Source organism: Crinia signifera, chromosome 4, assembly GCF_055691185.1.
Source record: "Crinia signifera chromosome 4, ASM5569118v1, whole genome shotgun sequence".
NCBI classification, from domain to species: Eukaryota; Metazoa; Chordata; class Amphibia; order Anura; family Myobatrachidae; genus Crinia; species Crinia signifera.
The window spans coordinates 104,832,735-104,858,857 of record NC_139220.1 but is presented as its reverse complement, the minus strand read 5'-3'; the positions used below and the strand labels follow the sequence as shown (position 1 = coordinate 104,858,857).

Genomic DNA, 26,123 nt, shown 5'->3' with positions numbered 1-26,123 from the left:
AAATTCTCATTGTATAGGGTTAGAAAGTATAGTTAATGTCCCCCCATTGTTAACGCCACCCCACTATTGATGCCAACCCGAAGCGTGGCGAGCGCAGCGAGCCCACGAGGGGCGGCGGTACGCGTCCTCCGACCTTTTCATACCCCCATAGTGTGGCGAGAGCAGCGAGTCACTGAGCCGGAAGCGTGGCGAGTGCAGTGAGCCCCGCAAGGGGACGCGTATACCTGTTAAGTTATGCCCGTCCCCTTGCGGGGCTCACTGCGCTCGCCACGCTTCGGGCACAGTGGCTCACTGCGCTCGCCACACTATATAGAATCAACTCCACGCCGACATGGATAGTGGGGGTATGAAAAGGTCGGAGGACGCGTACCGCCGCCCCACGCGGGCTCGCTGTGCTCGCCACGCTTCGGGTTGGCGTCAATAGTGGGGTGGCCATTTCAACCATATGGGGGGGTTTGCTATTAAAATGGGGGGATTGGGGCCTTTTTACATTGAAATCAATGTAAAATCGGGTCTCAGGGACCATTTTACATTGATTCCAATGTAAAAATCGTGTCGATCGCGTCGGTCGCATCACATGCGATTTGGTTGGCATGCGATTCGATCGACGCGATTTTTCAAAACAATCAAAATCGGTGGAGCCCTGCTAGGAAACAAGTACCTTTTATAAATATTCGGGTTTTAATTATGATCATATTATTAGAATATGTTTTTATACCAATGAGGTGATTAAAACTACACAGGTTTACCGATTCTCTTACTTAGCTAGAGGTAAATAAGACATCACTGGGCTCTCATGTTTATACCTTTGATAAAGCTGTACCTGGTTACAGTGAAATGCGTTAGAAGCTAAGAGACCTTTCATCCACCCCTCGAAACCTATGCACGATTGTACCAACATTGGATCCGGACCAGCCGCCAACTTTTGGGAACTTTCCACAGCTGCTAACATCACAACAAGACTCCCTCTCTCCCACTACCACCACTAAGGAGGATACTGCTGCTGTGCATTCCAAAGCCGAAATAATTCCCCAAGTGGACACTTTGTGGTAACTATATTTCATTCAACTACAGGGAGATAAAAGGTAGACTGTGCGCAATACATGTGCATATTTCCCTTCTCCCCCCTTTATCATGACGGTATATATAGGGATGGATCCCATTGAACTTTTCAGCCCACATCATTTGTCATAGGTGCTTATGGTTTTAATTGTGATATTATTTATTTGTTTTTTTATGTGCATTATTAAATGTCATTCAATTACCTATTTAGCTACCTGACTTTGCTGGCATGCAGGTCAGTTTACATGAGGGGGGATCATTAAATATATTTTAAAGGGTGGGAGTGGGAAAAGCTAAATATACATATAGATCAGGGGTGGGGAACCTTTTTTGTGCCAAGGGCCGTTTGTATGGGGAAAAAATCTGGTACTCTTTACCTAGCACGGCGCCCACGATTTTGATCGGTAAGGTAAAAAAATCGCGGGCATCGCGGGCATTGAATGCACTAAAAATCGGGTGCGACGCGATGCCCGCGATTTCCCATAGGGAACAATGTTAAATGTCTCAATTGACCCGATTTTTCCATAGGAAACAATGTTAAATGGCCCACAGAGGCCAAATAGCCACCCTGAAGTGTGAAATGCGCCCCCACAATTGTTAACGCCACCCCACGATCAACGTGAACCCGAAGCGTGGCGAGCGGCGGCGGTACGCGTCCTATGACCTTTTCATACCCCCACTATCCACGTCGGCGTGGAGTCGAGAATAGAATAGTGTGGCGAGCCACCGAGCCCGAAGCGTGGCGAGCGCAGCGCGCCCCGCGAGGGGACGCGGATACCTTCACAGGTAAACGCGCCCCTTCGCGGGCTTCACAGGTATCCGCGTCCCCTCGCGGGGCTCGCTGCGCTCGCCACGCTTCGGGCTCGGTGGCTCGCTGCGTTTGCCACACTATTCTATTCTCAACTCCATGCCGACGTGGATAGTGGGGGTATGAAAAGGTTGTAGGACGCGTACCGCTGCGCTCGCCACGCTTCGGGTTCACGTTGATCATGGGGTGGCGTTAACAATTGTGGGGGCCATTTCACACTTCAGGGTGCCTATTTGGCCTCTGTGGGCCATTTAACATTGTTTCCTATGGAAAAACCGGGTCAATTGAGGCATTGAACAGGAAAATCGGGTCAATTGAGACATTTAACATTGTTCCCTATGGGAAATCGCGGGCATCGCGTCGGTCGCGTCGCACCCGATTTTTTAGTGCATTCAATGCCCGCGATGGCCGCGATGGGCGCCGTTCTAAGTAAAGAGTACCAAAAATCCTTTGGGGGCCATATGTAAAGATTTCTCTTACAAATTCCCCTGCTGCAGCCGTCAAACGCTCTGGCTCTGCCGCTGAATAGGACTGACAGTCTCCAGCTCCTCTCGTGAGAGGAATCTCACGAGAACTACCGACCTCGCGAGAATTCCCCTGTACTTGACTCCTGGCAAAGCCACCAGGCGGGTTGGCGGGCCACTCAGACCGGCTACGGGCCTGAGGTTCTCCACTCCTGATATAGATAGAGGGTGGGGGATGAGGGGGGGGGGGTGTTATTAAATATTTACTGAAATACCCAAAAGGAGCTTTACAAATAGGGTAAAAATATATATTAGATTGACTTTCCCTTATTCAAATATCCATTATCCAAATTGTTCCAAAAACCATAGTTTCTAGAATGTACTCTTTTTTTTGTTGTTGCTAAAAACCTACTGGGGACATATTATGTAACTGGCACTACTGAGGACATGATATGTAACTGACACTACTGAGGACATGATATGTAACTGGCACTACTGAGGACATGATATGTAACTGGCACTACTGAGGACATGATATGTAACTTGCAGTACTGGGGACACGATATGTAACTGGCGCTACTGGGGACATAATTTGTAACTGGCACTACTGAGAACATTGTATGTAACTGGCACTACTGAGGGCATAATATGTAACTGGCACTACTGAGGACATGGTATGTAACTGGCACTACTGAGGACATAATATGTAACTGGCACTACTGAGGACATGATATGTAACTTGCAGTACTGGGGACACGATATGTAACTGGCACTACTGGGGACATGATATGTAACTGGCACTACTGAGGACATAATATGTAACTGGCACTACTGAGGACATGGTATGTAACTGGCACTACTGGGGACATGATATGTAACTGGCACTACTGAGGACATGATATGTAGCTTGCAGTACTGGGGACACGATATGTAACTGGCGCTACTGGGGACATGATATGTAACTGGCACTACTGAGGACATAATATGTAACTGGCACTACTGAGGACATGGTATGTAACTGGCACTACTGAGGGCATAATATGTAACTGGCACTACTGAGGACATGGTATGTAACTGGCACTACTGAGGACATAATATGTAACTGGCACTACTGAGGACACGATATGTAACTTGCAGTACTGGGGACACAATATGTAACTGGCACTACTGGGGACATGATATGTAACTGGCACTACTGAGGACATAATATGTAACTGGCACTACTGAGGACATGGTATGTAACTGGCACTACTGAGGACATAATATGTAACTGGCACTACTGAGGACATGATATGTAACTTGCAGTACTGGGGACACGATATGTAACTGTCACTACTGGGGACACGATATGTAACTGGCACTACTGAGGACATAATATGTAACTGGCACTACTGAGGACATAATATGTAACTGGCACTACTGAGGACATGGTATGTAACTGGCACTACTGATGACATAATATGTAACTGGCACTACTGTGGACATGATATGTAACTGGCACTACTGAGGACATGGTATGTAACTGGCACTACTGATGACATAATATGTAACTGGCACTACTGTGGACATGATATGTAACTGGCACTACTGAGGACATGATATGTAACTTGCAGTACTGGGGACACGATATGTATCTGGCACTACTGGGGACACGATATGTAACTGGCACTACTGAGGACATAATATGTAACTGGCACTACTGAGGACATAATATGTAACTGGCACTACTGAGGACATGGTATGTAACTGGCACTACTGAGGACATAATATGTAACTGGCAATACTGTGGACATGATATGTAACTGGCACTACTGAGGACATGGTATGTAACTGGCACTACTGAGGACATGATATGTAACTGGCACTAAATATGGGTAAGACAATGATTACTTGGCATTTAAAGATAGTACTCAAACTTTGTTTCATGCTTTAAAACCTTTATTTGCACAAACAAAATATATATTTGTGTGCATTACACGTGTTTTCTGTGTTTGTACAACATAAATGTAAGATACCGCATTGAAATATAAAAATATTCTGAAATATGGAATAATCCGTTATCCATTTGTAATAAGACATGTAGCTACTATGCTATGTGACTGGGAACTATTACTATGCTTTCTGAGCCATTTAAGGCTTGGCAGAGGCTGACTGCAGTGTCCTTCACTAGGGCGATAGCTTTGTGTAGACAAACATATCTTTTCATAATTACATCTTAATGATAAATATGCTTGCATTGATACATTTTTCATGTATACTTGTGAGAGTTATCAGTTGCATTTTATGTTTTTAACATCAAACAGAAGTCAGAGATCTTGTCAGAAATCATAATAGATAATATGTTATCATATTACATTAAACAGATTAATTATGATTCAGCACACAAGCAAAACTGTTTTCATTCAGCTGCAGAGCGTATTGCGACTGATGCAGTTGGCTACAACTGGACCATAAATCTCTGGAGCACGTAACGCTTATTACATACTGTACTGTACATTTCCAGGAGATTAGTAACAGCTATGCCATGGAACCAACAAGGCAAAAGCACGTTAATATAGGAGGGGGCCTGTGTGCAGGCTCTTATTAGGCCCCCTCCTCTCCACCTAAAAAATGTCTAGGTTGGTAAAGATTGGTGCACCGCACACATTTCACCCATTCAGGGCCGGATTAAAGTCTGTGGGGGCCCTGGACAACTAAATAGCCGCCCCACCCCCTTGAAAAAACAGGAGCACGTCTACCCAAAGATCTGGACCTTTTAAAAACACCAGGACTTCTCCCTGAGCAAGGGAAATATTCTGTGACTATGGACAATTTTATTGGGTACTATCGGGCCCCTCCACGTTCTTACATACACCCAGACTACTCCTATAGTAGTAAATAATACCATACCTGCCTACTTTTGAAAACTAGTTTCATGGAGATTATAGTTAGTATTAGAATTTTGCAAAGCACCCCATTGAGGGGGCGTGTCTAGTTCCATATATAGAGAGATTGTGAAAAGAGATTGTGAACGTGCCACCCAGAAGCGTGGGTGTGTACTGCTACATCTGAGAGGAATCTTTTAAAATTACTTATATCCAAATGTAGAAGAGCCCCAAAGCTGTTAGTAAGACATACTATACTTGCTGAAGTGCTGGGAAATGGTGCTGATGATTCAATGTACAGTAAATGTATCCGTCTCCTATTCCTTTTCCCAAAAAAATTTAACAGTGTAATGTGGGCTAGGTGAAAAGAGCGATATTGCTAGAATAATGAGGGAGATTGCTGCTATTTGAGGGAGTCTCTTGCAGAATGCAGGAGGGTAGGTAACTATGCATAATACATGATGGAGTACATCATTTTCATTGGCATATGCAACATTTGTGTAATCTTAATACTTCTTCCTTACTGTATATCTGTTGTTCTATTCTCTTCCTGCAGTTCCCCACTGCATGATGCACTTCCATGGAGTGCTCATGCATGCACACTGTAACCTACTGTATGTAGTGTTTTTGTGGATTAATAGAGCGCTAGAAAAAAATCAAAGGGAACGAGTGACACCTGTAAAATAAAATAATTAGTTAAAATGTTAAACTCCTTTGTGGAGAATTTGTTTAAGAGAGATGGCCGTGCTGTCCCTACTTCACCCTAACCTTGAGAGGCAGCGGTATTCCTCAGCAGCGCGCTGTCCACTTGCAGACGGAGCTCTCTGTTTGGCTTCAGACCCGGGATGCAGCTTGGTGATGTCAGCGCTGGCGTGCGGGTTGCTTTGGGCGGCAGCAGGGTGGCTTGTTCTCTCCTTTTGTGGCCAACGCGTTTCATGCCTCGGCGGGCACTTTGTCAAGGATGTTTTCCTTAAAACAAGAAGCTTTATTTATATTTATCCTCAATGGCTGTCCGGACTGTCACCGGATACCTGGGCAAGGGGGTTCCAGGCAGGGGGTCCCGGTGGCAGCTGGGTGCTGCAGTCAGTGGTGCGGTCCCTGTGCTACTAGTTCCCATCTGCCACCGGGACTCTGCCGCTGACTTTCCTTCCGCTGCATTGACCCCGCCGCTAACTTACCATCCGCTGCAGGGACCCTGCCACTGACTGCAGTGCCCAGCTGCCGCAGGGACCTCCTGCCCGCCCCGTGCTGCCCAACCCCACTGCCTGCCACCCACCTGCAACCGATGCAGCATTGCCGGTGTGGGGGTACCTGATGTATACATATAATATATAGATAGATAGAGATAAATATATATAGGGGGGGAGAGACGTGTCTCCCGCGATGGAGATGGGGGGCGGGCGTTCGATTGCTATTCAGAAGATTTGCCTTGGGTGCTGAGATGGCTCGCACCAGCACTGTGTACAGTATATATACAGTTGTGTTCTTAAGTTTACATACCCTAGCAGAATTTGTGATTTTCTGGCCATGTGTCAGAGAATATGAATGATAACTCACAAACTTTTCTTTTACTCATGGTTAGTGGTTGGGTGAAGCCATTTACTGTCAAACAATTGTGTTTACTCTTTTTAAATCATAATGACAACAGAAACTACCCAAATGACCCTGATCAAAAGTTTACATACCCTGGAGATTTTGGCCTGATAACATGCACACAGGTTGGCACAAATGGGTTTGAATGGCTACCAAAGGTAACCCTCCTCACCTGTGATCTGTTTGCTTGTAATCAGTGCGTGTATGTAAAAGGTCAGTGAGTTTCTGGACTCCTGAAAGACCCTTGCATCTTTCATCCAGTGCTGTACTGACGTGTCTGGATTCTGAGTCATGGGGAAAGCAAAAGAATTGTTAAAGGATCTGCGGAAAAAGGTAATTGAACTGTATAAAACAGGAAAGGGATATAAAAAGATATCCAAGCAATTAAGAATGCCAATGAGAAGTGTTCAAACTCTAATTAAGAAGTGGAAAATGGGTTTAGGGGCTCCAGGTATGCCTAAGTTGGGGGTAGGTTATACAGGGCGGTTTTTTTGGGGGGGTAGGTTTATTTTGGGATTTCACTTTTTGTTTTTGGGTAGTTAGGCATATATTTTCTATTTTAAGCTAATTTGGTCACTGCAAAATATACTATAAACAATTCCTATTAAATGGGAACATACTAGTCACCTTAGTTTTCAATTAATACTCCACTATACATCCTATATTGCTTTTGATTGGTCATGCCCGAATAGCGCTTTCGGGAAATCAACCACCATAGCTGTTTTCTGGAGATATCCTGTGTCCTTGTGTTATATAAACCCTGCTCATCTACATATGACCATATATTCGGCTATATTTACTCCTGGCTGCTTTGCAATATTACATTGTTGTCCAAATTGCCTACTTATGTATATGGGGTGTTTGTTGTTTATGTATATTGCAAAAATTTCAATAAAAATGATTGAATATAAAAAGAAGTGGAAAATAAGGTATTCTGTGGAAACCAAATCACGGTCAGGTAGACCAACAAAAATTTCAGCCACAAGTGCCAGGGAAATTGTTTGGGATGCAAAGAAATAGCCACAAATAACTTCAGCTAAAATATAGGACTCTGAAAAAAAGTGGTGTGGTTGTTTGGGATGCACAATAAGGAGGCATTTGAAAAAAATTGGTCTGAGTCGCCAGAAGAAAGCCATTACTACACAAATGCCAAAAATCATCCCGCTTACAATACTCCAAACAGGGCATTACTACTTTGATTGAGCAGCTCTCACCACTGTTAATACTCCAAACACCACAGAGACAAGCCCCAAAACTTCTGGAACAAAGTCATTTGGGGTGATGAGACCAAAATTGAACCATACAGTAAATGTGACATTTTGAGAAGAGTCAACCAGGCCTATGATGAAAGGTACACCATTCTACTGTGAAACACGGAGGTGGATCGCTGATGTTTTGGGGATGCGTGAGCTACAAAGGCACTGAAAACTTAGTTAAAATTTATGGCAAGATAAATGCAGCATGTTATCAGAAAATACTGGAGGAAAATGTGCACTCATCAGCCCAGAAGCTGCGCATGGGACGTACTTGAAAGTTCCAACATGACAATGATCCAAAACACAAGGCCAAGTCTACCTGTTATTGGCTACAGCAGAATAAAGTGAAGGTTCTTGAGTGGCCATCTCAGTATCCTGACCTCAATATCATTGAGCCACTCTGGGGAGATCTCAAACGTGCAGTTCATGCAAGACAGCCCAAGAATTTACAGGAACTGGAGGCTTTTTGCCAAGAAGAATGGGCAGCTTTACTATCTGAGAAAATAAAGAGCCTCACCCACAACTACCACAAAAGACTTCAAGCTGTCATTGATGATAACGGGGGCAATACACGGTATTAAGAAATGGGGTATGTAAACTTTTGATCAGGGTCATTTAGGTAGTTTCTGTTGTCATTATGATTTATATTCATATTGGCAATAAATGGCTCCATCCAACCAATAACCATGAGTGAAAGAAAAGTTTGTGAGTTATCATTCATATTCTCTGACAAATGGCCAGAAAATCACAAATTCTGCTAGGGTATGTAAACGTATGAACACAACTGTATACGTATATACAAACACTCACAAATAAGTGACAGCAATACATGGTGCTTTTGGAAAGTTGCTTTTGGAAACACTGTTTTTTTTTGTGTGGGGGGGGGGGGGGGCGGGGGGTCTGCATACAGTGCAGCCCAGAACTCAATACAGGAGAGCATTAACCCTTAACTGGTACATGCTGGCCCACAGTGCTGTTCAAAGCTCCCAGAACTCCAGGGTGGATTTAGGTATATTGAGCCACCTCTAGGAACATTATTGGCTGCCTCTCCCCATCATGTCACTACCCCGTTCATTTCTAGGCCAGTCCAGATGCCTCACGACTACCAAAGCAGCCCCAACCTCAGCCAACTTTCACCTCCATTACCACAATTTGCTGCCAAAAAATTCTAAAACGAAAAAAGTTGTAATGACAAAACAAAAGAATCACCTGACCTCATCAGCAAGTGCCTAGGGGGAAATCCACCACTACTCCCAATAGTAGCACAGGGCAGCACTAACTCTTGATTAGTGAGCACTGATTGCCGCAAAAGTTTTTCGTGTGTGCCACTATTACTATAAAATATATATATATATATATATAGCGTGTGTGGGCGGCAGCACTCGAACAAATGACAGGACAGCAGGTAAGTATACCGACGTTTCGGGACGGTGTTGTCCCTTTATCAAGGTGCTGGTGAATAACAAAAAACATATAATAATAACTCACCTAAATACCCCTGGAACCGTTCATGCCGCCCGGCGTGGCGCTGATGGGCTGCGTGTCAATGACGTCATCTCAGTCAGACGCGACGCAGGGACGCACGGAGGGAATCACGTGAACTAAAGCAAACCAATGACAGACATGTTAAAAGTTACCTTGGCAACGCGTTACAAACAAAATACATATACAGCTTAAAAGCATTAACCCAGTGAAAAGTTACAGCAATCAAGCAGATCTGGCAAGAAAAGTGCATATCATAGTGCAGTTTAAACAAAGCTGTGAAACAGCATCTGCCGAGCGCTAGGCTCAATATGGGCAGAATAATACAATGTAAATACATAACGAATACATTCAAAAAACCTGTATGGCACAATATATAATATCACTGCATGCATATTACAGAATTTATAAGAAATGGGAAAATCCCAGATTCTCATTTAAACCCCGGGGTGACAAAGTGTCGAGGCAGAAGATCCACCTACTCTCCAAGCGTACAAGCATCGATGATCGGTCACCACCCCTAGATAGAGGTGGGACATGATCAATGATCCTGTATCGTAGGGAGGTCAGCGGATGCCTCGCCTCGACAAAATGCCTGGCCACAGGGAAATCACTGTGGCCTGCAGCTAGGCCGATCTTAATATTGGACCGATGTGCCGCTGCTCTCTCTTTGAAAGCACGATCGGTTTTTCCAATATAATGCCGTCCACAGGGACAGCTGATCATGTATACAACATATTTTGTGTTGCAACTGACCCTGTGTTTAATCCTGTATTTTTTGCCTGAGAATGGGTGGCAAAATGTGTCTCCCTGCACTAGGTAGCTGCATGTGGTGCAACCGGAGCTACGGAAGCACCCTAGCTTAGGTGTCCCCAAAAAGGTGGATTGTTTCAGAGGTGGAAATCTGATATCATTTTTGACCAAATGGTCCTTAAGGTTCTTACCCCTTTTGTAAGCGCACATAATTGATTTGTCATGTAATGATGGCAGTTGGGGGTCAGAGGTTAAAATGGGCCAATATTTGCGGGTGATCTTACTCAATTGTGGGCTTTTGTTGTGAAAGGAATTCACCCAAATCAACCTGTTACTGGTCTTGTTAGTATTAACAGGATTTAATGCTTCTTCCCGGCTCATATTCAGGACTTTGTCCCTAGCTTTAAGGAGCTCTGTATGGTTATATCCTCTGACTTGGAATTTACTGACCATATTGTCAAGCGATGTTACTAAATCTGTGCGGTCACTGGATATCCTAAGAACCCTCAACATCTGCGAAAAGGGAAGGCCCTTTTTGAGGGGAAGGGGATGATGGCTGTTGGCAAGCAGAATGTTGTTTCTGTCAGTGCTTTTAGTGAACAATGAAGTCTTTAAGACCCCATTGTTCAATCTGATGTCAACATCTAGATATTGTACTTCATGATGATCCACATTAAACGTGAATTTGACCGGAGATGTGGTCTTGTTGTGGTCTTCAAGTAGTTTAGTAAGCTCATCAAGGGTACCCCCCCAAATGATCAACAAGTCATCTATATACCGAAGGTATAAGATGACATTGTTCCCAACTGTCAAATTATCGATAAACCAAGTTTTATCGATAGTATACATAAACGCATTGGCGAACGATGGGGCCACAGAGGACCCCATCGCACACCCTTTGCGCTGAAGATAATACCGCCCGTTGAACGTAAAGTAATTACGTGTCAACGTTAGGGACAGTAATTGCAGAAAAAATTGAATGGGGGGCCCTGTGTACGGGTTGTCGGATATTAATAAGGACACTGCATCAAGACCCTTATCATGCGGTATGCATGTATAGAGGCTGGACACATCAATAGTGCCCAGCACACAGTTGTCTGGCAAAGAATTCAACCCAGACAATTTATGAATGAGGTCATTGGTGTCTTTAAGGTATGAGTGCATACCTTGGACACAGGGCTGCAAAAAATGATCAAGGTAGATGGCAACAGCCTGGTACAACGACCCCCGGGCCGATATAATCGGTCTCCCGGGGGGGTTGACCAGGCTCTTGTGCACCTTGGGGAGCAGGTACAATAGTGGCACAATGGGAAATGATGTACTTAAGACTTCTCTTGCTTTAGTTCACGTGATTCCCTCCGTGCGTCCCTGCGTCGCGTCTGACTGAGATGACGTCATTGACACGCAGCCCATCAGCGCCACGCCGGGCGGCATGAACGGTTCCAGGGGTATTTAGGTGAGTTATTATTATATGTTTTTTGTTATTCACCAGCACCTTGATAAAGGGACAACACCGTCCCGAAACGTCGGTATACTTACCTGCTGTCCTGTCATTTGTTCGAGTGCCGCCGCCCACACACGCTATACTACTGGCTGCTTTTGCTACCCAGCACGGAGGGCACCGCATTATTTCTATGTCCCTCGGTGGGACTCAAACTGCAACAGATTGGGAGTGCCGTCTCAGGCCCATTTATATATATATATATATATATATAACTATAGTGATTTGCAGCAGTGTGTAAAAAAATCCAGGCTTAAACACAATGGCACTCTGCTACAAAAATGCTCAATAGATGCCATGCCACTGCGTTAATAATATAAGTGGTGTGCTTCACAGTGTGAAGTTGACATTTGTTAAGAATAAAACAAAAACATTTTAGCAATTTAGTTTTGTAAAAATAGTGTGTGTTCAGAGCCATGCAGGGGCACTGTGTTACAATAATGCTCAGTAGATGCCATCCCAGAGCATTAATATTATAACCAGTGTGCATCGTGGTGTGAAATTCTTTTCATTTGTTACAAAGCAGGATTTAATTTTTGTTTAATTTTTTTAAACGTGTGTGTGTGTGCACTGTGTTACAATAACTCAGTATTGTGCCATACAGTGAAATTTAATAGGACGAGAGATTCAGAAAGTGAGAGATTTGGTAAGAAATCTCCACTTTTTTTTAAAGCGGCATTTACACTGCAAAATCAAACTGGTTTTGCAGTGTAAATGATTGCCGCTTTAAAAGAAAACTGGAGATTTCTTACCAAATCTTTCAATTTTTGAATCTCTCATCCTATTAAATCTCACCCATAAATTTAACAAGTGCTCTGTCAGTTGCAGTGTCTAAAACTCAAAAAATGCATTTAAAAAAAAAAAACTTCTGTGTGTTTAGGACCAGACACTGTACTACTTTAACCAGGGCCGTCTTTTTGTATGGACTTAATGGGCACTTGCCCAGGGGCCCCAGGTGTCTATGCTGATAGCTGAGGATCCCCTTTTTCCAGGGATACCAGAATTTTGGAAATTGGTCCTAGGGAACTGGAGATATCCAAAATTCAAAGCAGCAGTCCACATATGACCTGTTAATTGCTATTTACAGTCATATTTCTCAGGTTCTCTCTGACTTAGAGTTTTTCTGAGAGTATATACCAATAGATGGGACTCTCCCCTTTCTGTCGACGCTAACGCCTTGTCTCTGTCATGCCCAGAACCAGAGATATCAGCCTTCGAGCAGCCGGTCCCTGCTCTAGCTCCAAACGTCTGGTGTACAGTTTTATATTTTTGTCAACGGATTGCTCTGGCTGGATCTGTGATCCCCAAGTCCCTAGCACCTCCTGAAAGGTGGGACTCTAGGTTTTTTATACTATTGAAGGCTAAGAAATCTATTTCCAGATAATGGCGATATCTGCAGTCGTACAGGCTGCACTTCCACCGGAAAATGACGAATATTAAGCCCACTCCATTATCCAAACCTCCCCTGCATATAATACACCCCCTACCTCCCTGGAAGCAGTGGCGTAGCCACGTTTTGGGCGCCCCCCCCCCCCGCCATTAGGGGGGGCGCCCCCCCTCGCCGCCTCCCCGCCAAGCACCCCTGCCCTGCTGCCCCGCCGCCTCGCCGCCTATGCAAACCCCCCCCCCCCCTAATCCCCCACAGCCTTACCTATCACGCTGGTCCCGGCGGCTCCGTTCTTCTGCTGAGGACCACCACAAAATGGCCGCCCCCATACAGCAGACAGTTTCAGAGAACTGTGTGCTATATGGGGGCCGCCATTTTGTGGTGGTCCTCAGCAGAAGAACGGAGCCACCGGGACCAGCAAGATAGGTAAGTCTGCAGGGTATTGGGGGGGGTGGGGTTAACTATAGCACCGGTGGCGGGGGCTGCGGTGCTATAGTTACGCCGCTGCCTGGAAGCCATTTACAAGGGACCCTTCATTCAGCTCAGTGTCAGTGTTCTCCCTCCCACCACCTGTGCAGTAAAGGAGTAATTAGCAGAAGTTACTGCTCCAGGTCCTACATGTTGAAGATAGAGCACCTCTTGCCACCCGTGGGACATCAAAGTTGCTGCTGATAGCACCCCCCACCCCTAATAGGGGAGAATGGGTAAGGGCCCCAGTGCATTGCTTTGCCCAGGGGCCCACACTGCTGTTAAGATGGCCCTGACTATAACACAGGTTCTCAAAGTCAGTCCTCAGGACCCCACACTGAATGCTTTCCAGGTCTCCCCACGGAATCAATTGAAATAATTAGCCACCTGTGGATCTTTTAAAATGTGTCAGTCAGTAATGAGTGCACCTGTCCTGAGGACCGAGTTTAAGAACCACTGTACTATAATGATCAGTAGGTAATGTGCCAATGCATTATTAATCATCAACTATAGTAGTGCAGGGGGAAATCTGTTAGCACATATAAACATGGGCATCACAGACGGTATAATGGTTTGCATTACTGCCTCACAGCGCTGAGGTCATGGGTTCGATTCCCACCATGGGCCTGTGCAGAGTTTGTATATTCTCCCTGTGTTTGCGTCGGTTTCCTCTGGGTACTCGTGTTTCATCCGGGTACTCCGGTTTTCTCCCTCCATCCAAAAATATACTGGTAGGTCAATTAACTTCCAACAAAATTAACCCTAGAATGTGTGTGTGTACATGTGGTAGGGAATATAGATTGTAAGCTCCACTGGGACAGGAACTGAGCTATGGAATATGTGTACGCTATATAAGAAACTGTTAATAAATAAATCTAGACATACATTTTATCATGTATCAGTACAGGTTGATTATCCCTCATCCAAAATGCTAGAGACCAGAAGAATTTTGGATAACAGATTTTTCCGTATTTTGGAATATTTTTATAATTGAAGGATGTATCTTGAGGTATATTGCATTTATGCTGTACAAACACATGAAATACACACAAATATATTTTATTTGTGCATGAAACAATGTTTTAAAACATGAAACATAGTTTGTGTACTATCTCAAATACTGAATTTGAATGCCAAGCAATCATGTCCTTGCACATATTTATAGCCAGTCACATGTTATTTCCCCAGTAGTGCCCGTTACAGATGCTTGGATAACGGATATTTGGATAAGGGATACTTAACCTGTATAAGGTTTCACACACTTTTAAGGACTCGCCAAGACTCCTGTGAAACTAGCAAAAGTGGTTGGGCTGAGCTGTCAGTCACTAGGTCCCATACCTAAAATGTGGTGATTTGTGGGTCTGTGGTTACGGGGTGGCATCATTTAGGCTGGTCTGATAAATCTTGTGGGAGTGTAGGCAAGTATGCATTACATTACATTGTTAAAATAATAGGGACATATATGCTACATGTCTACTCAACTTATAGTTTGTAGTATTCTGGGATGTGTGGCAGGTGTGTACAGTGGAAGAAACTGTGGGCAATTCTGACTAGCGCATATACACAGAGCCATCTAATTTCAGATGGATCTCTTGCTCCAATGATGTTGTCATAATTGAGTTTTTGGAACAGGCCAGAGTACTCAGCTGGATTGGGATCTAAGGTGGCTAAAAACTGGGAGGTTTATTGTAACTCCTGCTCATGGATATAGAACAGGTATAGGTGGTGTTTAGGTGCACTTGCGCGTTTTAAACTGGTAGGCAATATTTGGCTGCCGGCAACTGGAGGCACTGGTAGACAAGAACCAATGGTGCAAGATATCGGATTGAATCGTGTGGAGAGCTCTTATGGGGAGCTGTATAAAGGGGATCTGATCCTCTCACTAGTCTTTGATTCTCACTCTCCTCTCACCAGTGTGGTTTGTCTGTGATCCATTCTTTTCACCACATATTATGTGCCGGAATTAAGCAGAATTTGTCTTTTGCGAGGCAGTAACCATTTTGCTGCTGGTTATGTATGCATGCATAGATTTTCAAGTTGTTTCTTGTTTGATTGAACATCACTCCTGTTATTGTTATACAGTATGTTATTGTCTGATTGCATGTGTTGCTTTGGTATATGATCCCTGTCTTCATTGACATTATATATGAATAACATGCATTGTGTAATAAATAATAAAAAGTAATAATTTGTGGGATACAAGTTTGATTTCTATATTTAATCTGAGTGCATTTATCTTAGACCTGCTTCAATACCCATTGCCATAGGTTTATATACGCTATTATATCCTAGCTGAGCTGAGTAAGCTCAATCTACCCTCTCTCTTCAGACATTGTGATGCAATGTGAATAAGAGGCAGTGATTTGTGATGTACTGTAAATAAGGGGCACTACTGTGTGATACAATGTGAATAAGGGGCACTACTGGGTGATGTTAAGTGTGAGGTAATGTGAATAAGAGATAACACTGTTTGACACAATGTGAATAAGGGACACTACTGTGCTATGCAATGTGAATACATTTGCACTAATACATAGCATCATTTTAATTTGGGGTACTATTGTTTGGCCTTGCTCCTTCAATGCAAGACCACACACACTTTTGGCAGCACACCAATGGCCAAATATATTGGGTGGGCACCAGTGTTCTTTCTGTCACAGGCCGCCAACATGTCTAGTTGAAGCTCTGTTTCCTTATATACCCCAGAAGAGCAGGGATTGAATGCAGGTGTCAGCAGTCTTGTCTCCACATTACAGCACCAAGTGACTACCAGCAATTGGAGATGGAGGGAAAAACTCATAAGATACACATAGAGAAACTGGGGGGCACCTTGTGCAGTAGCAGGCTGTAAGGGACTGATAGAATCTATCACTGTGGATAACCAGCAAAGGGGTTAAAGTCTTGCTTTATTACCTACATCCTTAATTAACTACATATAACTGCAACATTTACCTCTAGAGATTTCAAGGCGTCTGTATCTGCTCTAAGCTGCAGAGCATTGCATCATTAACTCCTTACACGCTATAGACCACAATTACTGCTCCATTAATGGAAAACAGCACATGCTTGTTATATTCTCCACATCACCTATAAACAGTTTACAGTGTAGCCTTATTTACAATTTTATGTTTGCTAGCTATTCCCGCATTTATTCTTATATTTCGGGAAAGTGCATGTTTCAGTAGCCAGATCACACAGGTAGTAAAACACTTATCTGTAATTCTATGTCCCTAAAGACTAAGCCCTGCTTTCTTTTAAGGCATAGTGCCATAAAATAGTATTTACCAATTTAAAAAGCTGTTTTCGGCTTTAGCAGAGTTTATGCATTTCTAAATGTCATTATGAAATCAAAGACTTAAACAGTTTATAATGATTTGCCATCTTTTTTGTGCATAAAGCTTATTTTTCAGTATTATACTATAATAATATATACTGATTCAGACGCAAATGCACTCACAGCCACTGTGTGGAAATATGCAAATGTTGCAGCTACAGGGGTTTATGCAGGATTGTAGTAGGTAGTTTATTTTACAATAATAACCCCCAGACTATTCAGCTGCTGCGACAAACAACAAACAATACCCTGTCTCCCCAAACTGAGACAGAACACAGAACCCAAAAGCACCATCATACCGACAAACAGGGACGGATTGGGTTAGAAAACCAGCCCAGGAAATCTTTGCAAGCAGCCCTAATAGGGGGCGGGGTCTGCTGAGAGGCGGGGTCTGCTGAGAGGCAAACAGATTTTTGCCCGAGTTCGCATGGTCCTGCGCATGCGTATATGCAAAACAATGGTTCCCAGTGTGCGCTGGACCAAGTCAAACTGAATAAGGCCCCTAGTACAAGTATCACATACCAGAAGAGGGGGTTCAAACTAACACCAGTATCATAGCATAACAAATTGGTGTTGATAGCACCACGCTGGAGCGGTTACACTCTTTAAACAACCAGTAGTACAAATTGATCTTGCCTACGAAAATATGGTGACTCTGGGAGTTGTAGTTCCACAGACTCTATTATACAGGATTTGCGCACTATCATTCCTTTTTTCTCAATATATACAGTAAATATATATTTATATATAAATATACTGGAAAAATGACAGCAACGTTTTGGGGCCCAAACACCCCTTTGTCAAGGTGAAAAATGTGAATAAAAAACAATAGGTCTTACCTTAAGTAAGGTGTTCATTACCCCCTCTACCCTACCCGTTGTGGGCTGCCAGGGACACCGATGATGGTGGTGAATGGAAGCAGAACTGACGTCAGTCGGACCTTCTGGCCGAGTATCACTATCCGGCTGTATGTTGTCACAGTTACCAGCTGTCACCTGCGGCTCAATGGCTTCCGGGAAGTCCTTGCCTGTAGTGCGGGAGAGAGCGTTTACACTTATACATGCAAAACAGATAAATATAGTACATACATTTAAACACAAAATCTACAATTACTAAAACACACTTTGATAAGTAAATTACATAAAACAATGGTGAATGATAAAAAGGACAAGATTAGTATAATGAAAATTTTGTTTGGGACCCGCAGGTGCTGATACAAAAGAGTGTGGGAGTTGCTGTGTGCATTAAAAAGAATAAACTGGGTTCATAGAAAGATGAAAATAGGACTCCTATTGTGCTATTTGTAAAATAGGGTTTAGAATTACATTTGTGGGTACCAGCATCTAAGCTAAAAAGGATTTTTGATACTCTGCGCTGCTGAAATTAAATTTATATATATAGATCAGCTGATTAAGAATGAATCTGGACAAACTGTAGAGATTTTATAGTAATTTTATAACTTTAAAACATGTATCACATAAATGTAATTTCCATACAAACAGTACAAATAAAATCAAGAAATAAACCTAAAATATAACCGGTTAATACGAAGTAGCACTTACAGTAGTAGTGGGGTACCTCCAGATCTCTCATTGGTAATTGAAATAGGTATTATATTTGAACATTTTCAGCAGTCCAAGAAATAACAAATGGTGTCCGCTACCTGCAGGGATAATGTGCCGATGTGGGTAAAACAGCCAGTCCTTTTAGTATGTATACTGACACGCACAAGTTGTTAGGTAGGCAAAGAGTCTTTCCCAGGAGGGCAGAGATAATTGTATGCTTAAACCCATATGGAAGCCCACAGTGAGTGTATCAGTTCAATGATTGCTCACCAACAGGCGTGCGGGCTCCAGGCGCTGTTAAATACACTGCGCTGTCCAGTAGCTGATTGGCATTAGGAGTAAGGAAGCCGGTAACTGTATATGCCGGGTGAGTCCAGAGTGCACCGCCGCACTCTACGGACAGATGTATCGGCTGTGCTGCTGGTGCCTTAGCTGGAAGATTGGTGGGCACAATCAATGTAGCTTGTAGCTTGTAGAGACCAAGTGGAGTGCTCTGGGGATCCCACAGGAAATTAGATGACGTCAACGCGTTTCGTAACCACTGACTGGAAACTTTTTCAAGACAGAAAAAGTTTTGAGTCCTGAAAAAGTTTCCAGTCAGTGGTTACGAAACACGTTAACATCATCTAATTTCCTGTGGGATCCCCAGAGCACTCCACTTGGTCTCTACAAGCTACATTGATTGTGCGGCGGTGCACTCCGGACTCACCAGGCATTTACCAATTGAATCCCAGCAGCGCAGAGTATCAAAAATCCTTTTTTGTCTTTTCTTGTTTGTGAGTTCAGGTATACTCACAAGATACCTGCAGCAGCCGAAGTATTTATATATTATCTGGAGAAAAAAGCGCCAGGATCCTTGTAGTTGGGTTAAAGCTTGTCAACTTAACCCCAACTGCAAAACCACATATTCCTCTAAACCAGCATCTAAGCTAGTATATAGCAGGGCCTCACTCCATACATATTTTAAAGAGTTGGAATCATTTGGTCTACAACATGATGGTCGACAGTCATTATTTCGAAACCATTAGGTCGACATGGGAAAAGGTCGACATGGGTCTAGGTCGACATGGGAAAAGGTTGACTCTAGGTCAAAAGGTCATTAGTTCGACAGGTCATTAGTTTGACGGGTCATTAGTTCAACAATGTCTAGGTCTAGAGTCAAAAGGTCGAAACCATTAGGTCGACATGGGAAAAGGTCGACATGGGTCTAGGTCGACATGGGAAAAGGTCGACGCTAGGTCAAAAGGTCATTAGTTCGACAGGTCATTAGTTCGACGGGTCATTAGTTCAACAATGTCTAGGTCTAGAGTCAAAAGGTCGACATGTGGTTTTTCACAGGTTTTTTACCTGAATGTCAACACAGACGACATGGACACAGTTTAAAGTGCACCGTATCCCCTTGCATCGCTCACTATGCGTCAGGCATGGTGCCTCGCTACACTCGGCACACTATTTTATTCTCCCACCACTCCCTAGTGGATGGTAGGGCATGAAATACCGCCTGTTGGCACAAGTCGGTTCAAAAAACAGTGAAAAACCCCATGTCGACCTTTTGACTGTTGAACTAATGACCTGTCGAACTAATGGCCTGTCGAACTAGTAACCTGTTGACCGAGAACCATGTCAAACTTTTCCTATGTCGACCTAGACCGATGTCAACATTTTCCCATGTTGACCTAATAGTGTCGACCTAATGAGTGTCTACCATCATGCTGTAGACCAAATGTCCGCATCCCATTTTAATTATTATATCCCAGGCTGTGTTTGGAATGATTATTTTGGAAATAGGATAATTAAGGGCCTTATTTTGGTTCATTCTTTCTGACAAAATCCTTCTTAGATGGGCAAAACCATGTGCACTTCAGGGGGGGCAGATGTAACATGTGCAGAGAATTAGATTTGGGTGAGTAATTTTGTTTCTGTGCAGGGAAAATACTGACTGCTTTATTTTTACACTGCAATATAGATCTCACTTTGAAGTAAAACCCCACCCAAATCTAATTCTCTCTGCACATGTTACATCTGCCCCACCTGCAGTGCACATGGTTTTGCCCATCTAAGAAGGATTTTGTCAGAAAGAATGAACCAAAATAAGGCCCTAAGTCACAAAAGCACTAAAGATGGTGACCAGGAATAAGGAATAAGGAATAGCTGGGTATTGATGGGGGTAAGAGAATGTGAACATCAAAATTATATACAGTATTGGAAAATTGGGTCTACTATAGAAACAGCTCTACTCGTGGAATTGACTGACCAGATATTTATCTTGGTTATAACTGCACTGAGGACTGTATTAGGAGTCAGTGCTCCATTAAAGGAACACAGATGGGGTAATTGGCCATTGAGACCTTTCGGTTTCACGGTGTTTAACCGATGGATCCATTTGGCTTCTAATCTTAAAAGTGTGCCCTCTCTATCTCCCTTACGTATAGACGGTGGAATGTGGTCAATGGCCATGTGTCTGAGGTCAGACAGATTGTGTTGTTTTATGGCGAAACAGAGTATAGTCTCTTTTTGTTGAGGCAAGGTAGATCTCTATCAGTTTTAATTATGGGCCACAAGGCCCGGGAAGCCCGAGGTAGTACCATACTGGAATAATTTAGTTTGGCGACAAATGGTATCACATCCAGGTTCTTTTTGTTGGTAACATCATCAGGAGTTTTAATTTGTAATAGCATGGATCGATCCATTTGTAGTACCTCCTCTTTCTGTCTCATGAGTTGTTTCTTGGGGTAACCTGTCAGTAAATTTAGTGATGAATTTGTCTAAAGCTGCAGGTAATTGTGAGGGTTGACTGATGATCCTGGCAGCCCTAATTATTATTGAGATTTTGGTAAGGCTTTTTTAAAGCCAAGAGAATGAAAACTGTTAGATTTTAAAGCAGTGTTTTTATTAGTTGGTTTGATGTATAATTCGGTTTGGATTGAACCTTCCACAATTATTATGAGGACATCCAGATAGTTAACCTCGCTGTTGGAGTATTGGTAGGTTAATTTTATCGGTGATGGTCTGTCGATGCTGTCAATCAGATTGGACAGGGCTTCTTTACTTCCCCCCAGATCATAAACAAGTCATCAATGTACCTACTGAATGATAAAATCTTACTGGATATCTCGGGACGGTTGAAGAACATTTCCTGCTCTTATTTAAACATGTAAATATTCACAAATGATGGGGACACCAGGCTTCCCTTTGCACAGCCAGTTCTCTGGCGGTAGAATTGGCCGTCAAATAGAATTTTTTTTATGTATTATGGATTTGATGAGATTGACCCTCCTGTCTGCCGCTGCAGTGTCAATCGTAGATGGGCCAAGTGTTTGTGCCACCCAATTATGTCACTTAGCATGGTCATCCATAATCATCCATGCAACCTTTTGCTCTAAAAACAACATTGTGAGTAGTTCAGGATAGGCTGTAAATGAGTGGAAATTAATATTAATGAGGTTAATAATAGTGTAGGAGCAAATCTGCGATTTTAGCGGTTTTTATGGTTTAAAAAAAAGGTACTTGTTTCCTAGCACGGCCACACCGATTTACATCGGGGTGGTCGTGTCGGAAAAATCGGGTCGATCGCATCGCATGCGATTTGGTCGCATGCGATGCGATCAACGCGACCGACCGATTTTTGACCCGTTTTTTTCTTTTGATGAAATGTAAATCGGGTCCCTGGGACCCGATTTTACATTGGATTCAGTGTAAAAATATTCCCAACCCCCCCCCAAATTTAATGGCGTACACCCCACCGCACGATAGACGCCAACCCGAAGCGTGGCGAGCGCAGCGAGCCGGCGAGGGGCGGTGGTGCGCGTCCTCCGACCTTTTCATTCCCCTACTATCCACGTCGGCGTGGAGTTGAGAATAGAATAGTGTGGCGAGCGCAGCGAGCCACCGAGCCCGAAGCGTGGCGAGCGCAGCGCGCCCCGCGAGGGGACGCGGATACCTTCACAGGTAAACGCGTCCCTTCGCGGACTTCACAGGTGTCCGTGTCGCCACGGACACCTGTGAAGCCCGCGAAGGAACGCGTATAACTGTGAAGGTATCCGCGTCCCCTCGCGGGGCTCGCTGCGCTCGCCACGCTTCGGGCTCGGTGGCTCGCTGCGCTCGCCACACTATTCTATTCTCAACTCCACGCCGACGTGGATAGTAGGGGAATGAAAAGGTCGGAGGACGCGCACCGCCGCCCCTCGCGGGCTCGCTGCGCTCGCCACGCTTCGGGTTGGCGTCTATCGTGGGGTGACGACGGGGACATCTATAATGTGAAATGGGTCATATTGGCCCATTTCACATTTTTCACATTTTTTTTCACTATTTCAATGTAAAAAAATATTTTTACATTGAACACGATGGAAAAATCGGGGGCATCGCGTCGTGACCATTGTTAATGGTCACGACCGACGCGATGCCCCCGATATTTTACCTTTCCCGACAAGATTTCAATGTTAAAATATTTTTTAACATTGAAGCCTATGGGGAAATCGCGGGCATCGCGTCGGTCGCGTCGGGACCATTGTTAATGGTCCCGACCGACGCGATGCCCCCGATATTTTATCCTAGCCGGCCAAATGGACCTGATTTCAAAGGAAATCGGGTCCATCGGGGTAATCGTGTACCTTAACTTAAGGTACACGATTACTCCAGATTGTGGCCGTGCTAGGAAACAAGTACCAAAAAAAATACAGATCTGAAACACAAAACACGAAACATGGAAGGGCGGTGTTTATGAACAGATACAGACTCAAAACACAAAACATGAAAAGTGTGTACACCCCTAATGAACAGTATACATTTATTTTGGTTATTGCATACCTCCCAACATTCATAAACAGGGAGGCGGGACAGACAATTTTTTGAGGGGCATGGCTAGCAAAAGGGGGTGTGTCCTATACCCATGATTAGGCCATGCCTGTTTTCGGCGCTGTCGAAGCATGCTCAGCAGCTCCGTGAGCTGCTGGCTATGCCCCCGGCCCCTCTGCAAGAATAGATTCTGTGTGCATGCGCACAGTGTCTATTCATGGACGACAGGGGGGGGGGGGTCTCCCAACTGAAACCCCCCCACCCACCACGGGACACTACTGGCCGCAGGAGGGAAGCGGGAGTGTCCCAAAAAAACAGAATGTTCCCACAATAAGCAGGACGGTTCAGAGGTATGTTATTGTTAATTAATTTACTGTAAATCCATCTTGTAAAAAACTATATTCCTCAGTCCTTACACATATGGATACAAATACATACAGCCGGGAAGGACTTTTCACAGTGACATTAGCATTATACTGCAGACATTGTCGCAGAATATTCTACATTGCAGTGCCCTCTGTTTATTTTGTGCCCCATTAGCGTACCCATTGCACCCACTATAGTTACACCCATGCCTAAACACCAAATATATTGAGACCGGAGCACATGTGTTCTGTGTGTATGTATGTATTTATATTGAAATACAGTGAAATGTTATTAAACTGCACTCACTTTTCCTCAGCAAAGTTCACAGGATGCGTCTCAGCATCAAAGATGGCTGCCCACTGTGAAGAGAAACCCAACTCTACAATGATATACAAAAATCAAAGTGCATTTATTCAATTAATGAGACTTTGTAGGTTATTTTCTCCCTTCTACTTTATATCTTTATATCCATGAGATTTGTTTTATGTGTGCTGTTCCTACTCTAGTTCATAGCTCTCTAGTTTTGTTTCTTTTTCAGAAGTTGATTAAAATCAAGATCAAATCTCACTTGTCCCACGTTCTTTTTAAACTTGTGGCCAGCATACTTATCAATCTAGATACATAAATTATAGAAAAATTGGAAGCAGTGTATATTTATGACCTGGTTTAGAGATTGGTGGGTAATATTTTTCCTTTGCAGAGTACAGTAAATACTGCATGTACTGCAAAGAGTCAACAGCTTTATTTTTACACTGCGATTTAGATTTCAGTTTAAACACACCCCATTTAAATCTAAAGGGGTATATTTCCTAAAGTGCAGGCTTTTAGAAGTGGAAATGCTGCCCATAGCAGGTCTTATTCATTTCAAATTTAAATAATTTTTAAAAAATGGCTTGGGGTACACCCCACGGCTATAACCAGCCCGGGCTCAAAGAACCGGTCCTGGTTTTAGATATTCAGGGGCCAAAAAAGTTGGGGTTTCCTGTAATTTCTAAAACAAGCACCAGGCTCAAGCTGGTCCTGGTTCCCAAAATACGGGGGACAAAATGAAAAGAGGTCCCCCATATTTTGACAACCAGCCCCAGGCCCAAACAGCCAGCAGGGTGATGCCACAGCCGGGGGGAACTATTTGCACTAGCTACAGCCAAAGCATTAATCCCTGACTATTCAGCCCAGGCTGGGACCCTGGGGGAGTGGGGACCTACCAATAAAGGGGAAGAATAACCTTCACCCCGGGACTGTCACCGGTGCCCAAGGGCGATGGGCACCTGGTTGATGTCTTGATGTAAAAACAAAATTGAAAACTGTTGTGTATTGCTGTAGAACTACAAGTACTAACAAGCCTACAATGCTTGCAGGGACTTGGAGAACCACGAGTCCCAGTATGCAGGGCATTAAAGGGCCCACTGGAACTTGTAGTTCTATAACAGAACAAATAGTTAAATAAAAGACACTGTAACATACTGTAAGAGTAATAAAACTGTAATACATTCTACAACCATTGCTGGACCATCTCTTTGTCCTGTAGAAATTCACTTGCTACCTGTGGAAGGAAATTAAACTTACCAAGGCTTCTAGAGTAGATCATGTCCAGTGGGTAAAAAAACAAATCACAGTTATAGGGGACACAATTTTTGGGAGCCTTCCGGTCGTTCCGGGAAGGTACTGTAGGCAAATATGATCATATAGAGTAAATAAATGGAAAACATGCTGTTTATGCTAATGATCGCACGATCATGTGATGCCAGGACTGCAGAGGATACACTGGATTGTCCTGCACAGACTATAGCTATGGGGTAGCTATGGAACAATGAGGTTTAAATGTTGTGGGCCTGATTCAGATGTGTTTTCTTGCGATTGCCATTGCTATCCTTTGGCGTACACATTTGCGATTATAGGCCAATATGCGTAGAAGATAACCTGAGCATAGGGCCAACCACTGCTGATGCATGGTTACCATCAGATGGTGTACATCAGGTGGGGGGCTAGACGGTCACGGGCTTTGGGGGGGGGGGTGCAGTGAGACCAGTGATTGTGTGCCAAGCCCCCTGCCTCCGTGCCTTCCACACCATGAGCCATCCACGCCTCCTAGTACCAGGGGGACCAAATTACTGCCTTGCCTCGGGCACCAGAGATCATTGTTTCATCCCTGACAAATACTGATACATCAGGGCCATCATTACAAATCAGGTCATGACGCAAAATCTGAGTGCCTCTGTAGATGTGCGGGCTGAGCTGCTCTCAAGGTATGCAGAGGGCTCTCTAGTAGTAAGTGAGATAACAACATACTTGCCTTCTTTTGAAAACTATTTTCAGGAGATCATAGTTGGTAATAGAATTTTGCAAAGCACCCTATTGAGGGGACGTGTCATGCTCCACCAAAAGGGCATGTCTAGTTGCATATATGGAGAGATTGTGAAAAGAGA

The 26,123-nt window shown here is 43.8% G+C and overlaps 1 protein-coding gene across 4 annotated transcripts in view; it reads left to right on the top strand.

Annotated features, from left to right (window-relative positions):
• Positions 1–26,123, top strand: part of UNC5A (unc-5 netrin receptor A) — a 307,237-nt gene that overhangs the window by 188,761 nt on the left and 92,353 nt on the right. The window lies entirely within an intron of this gene.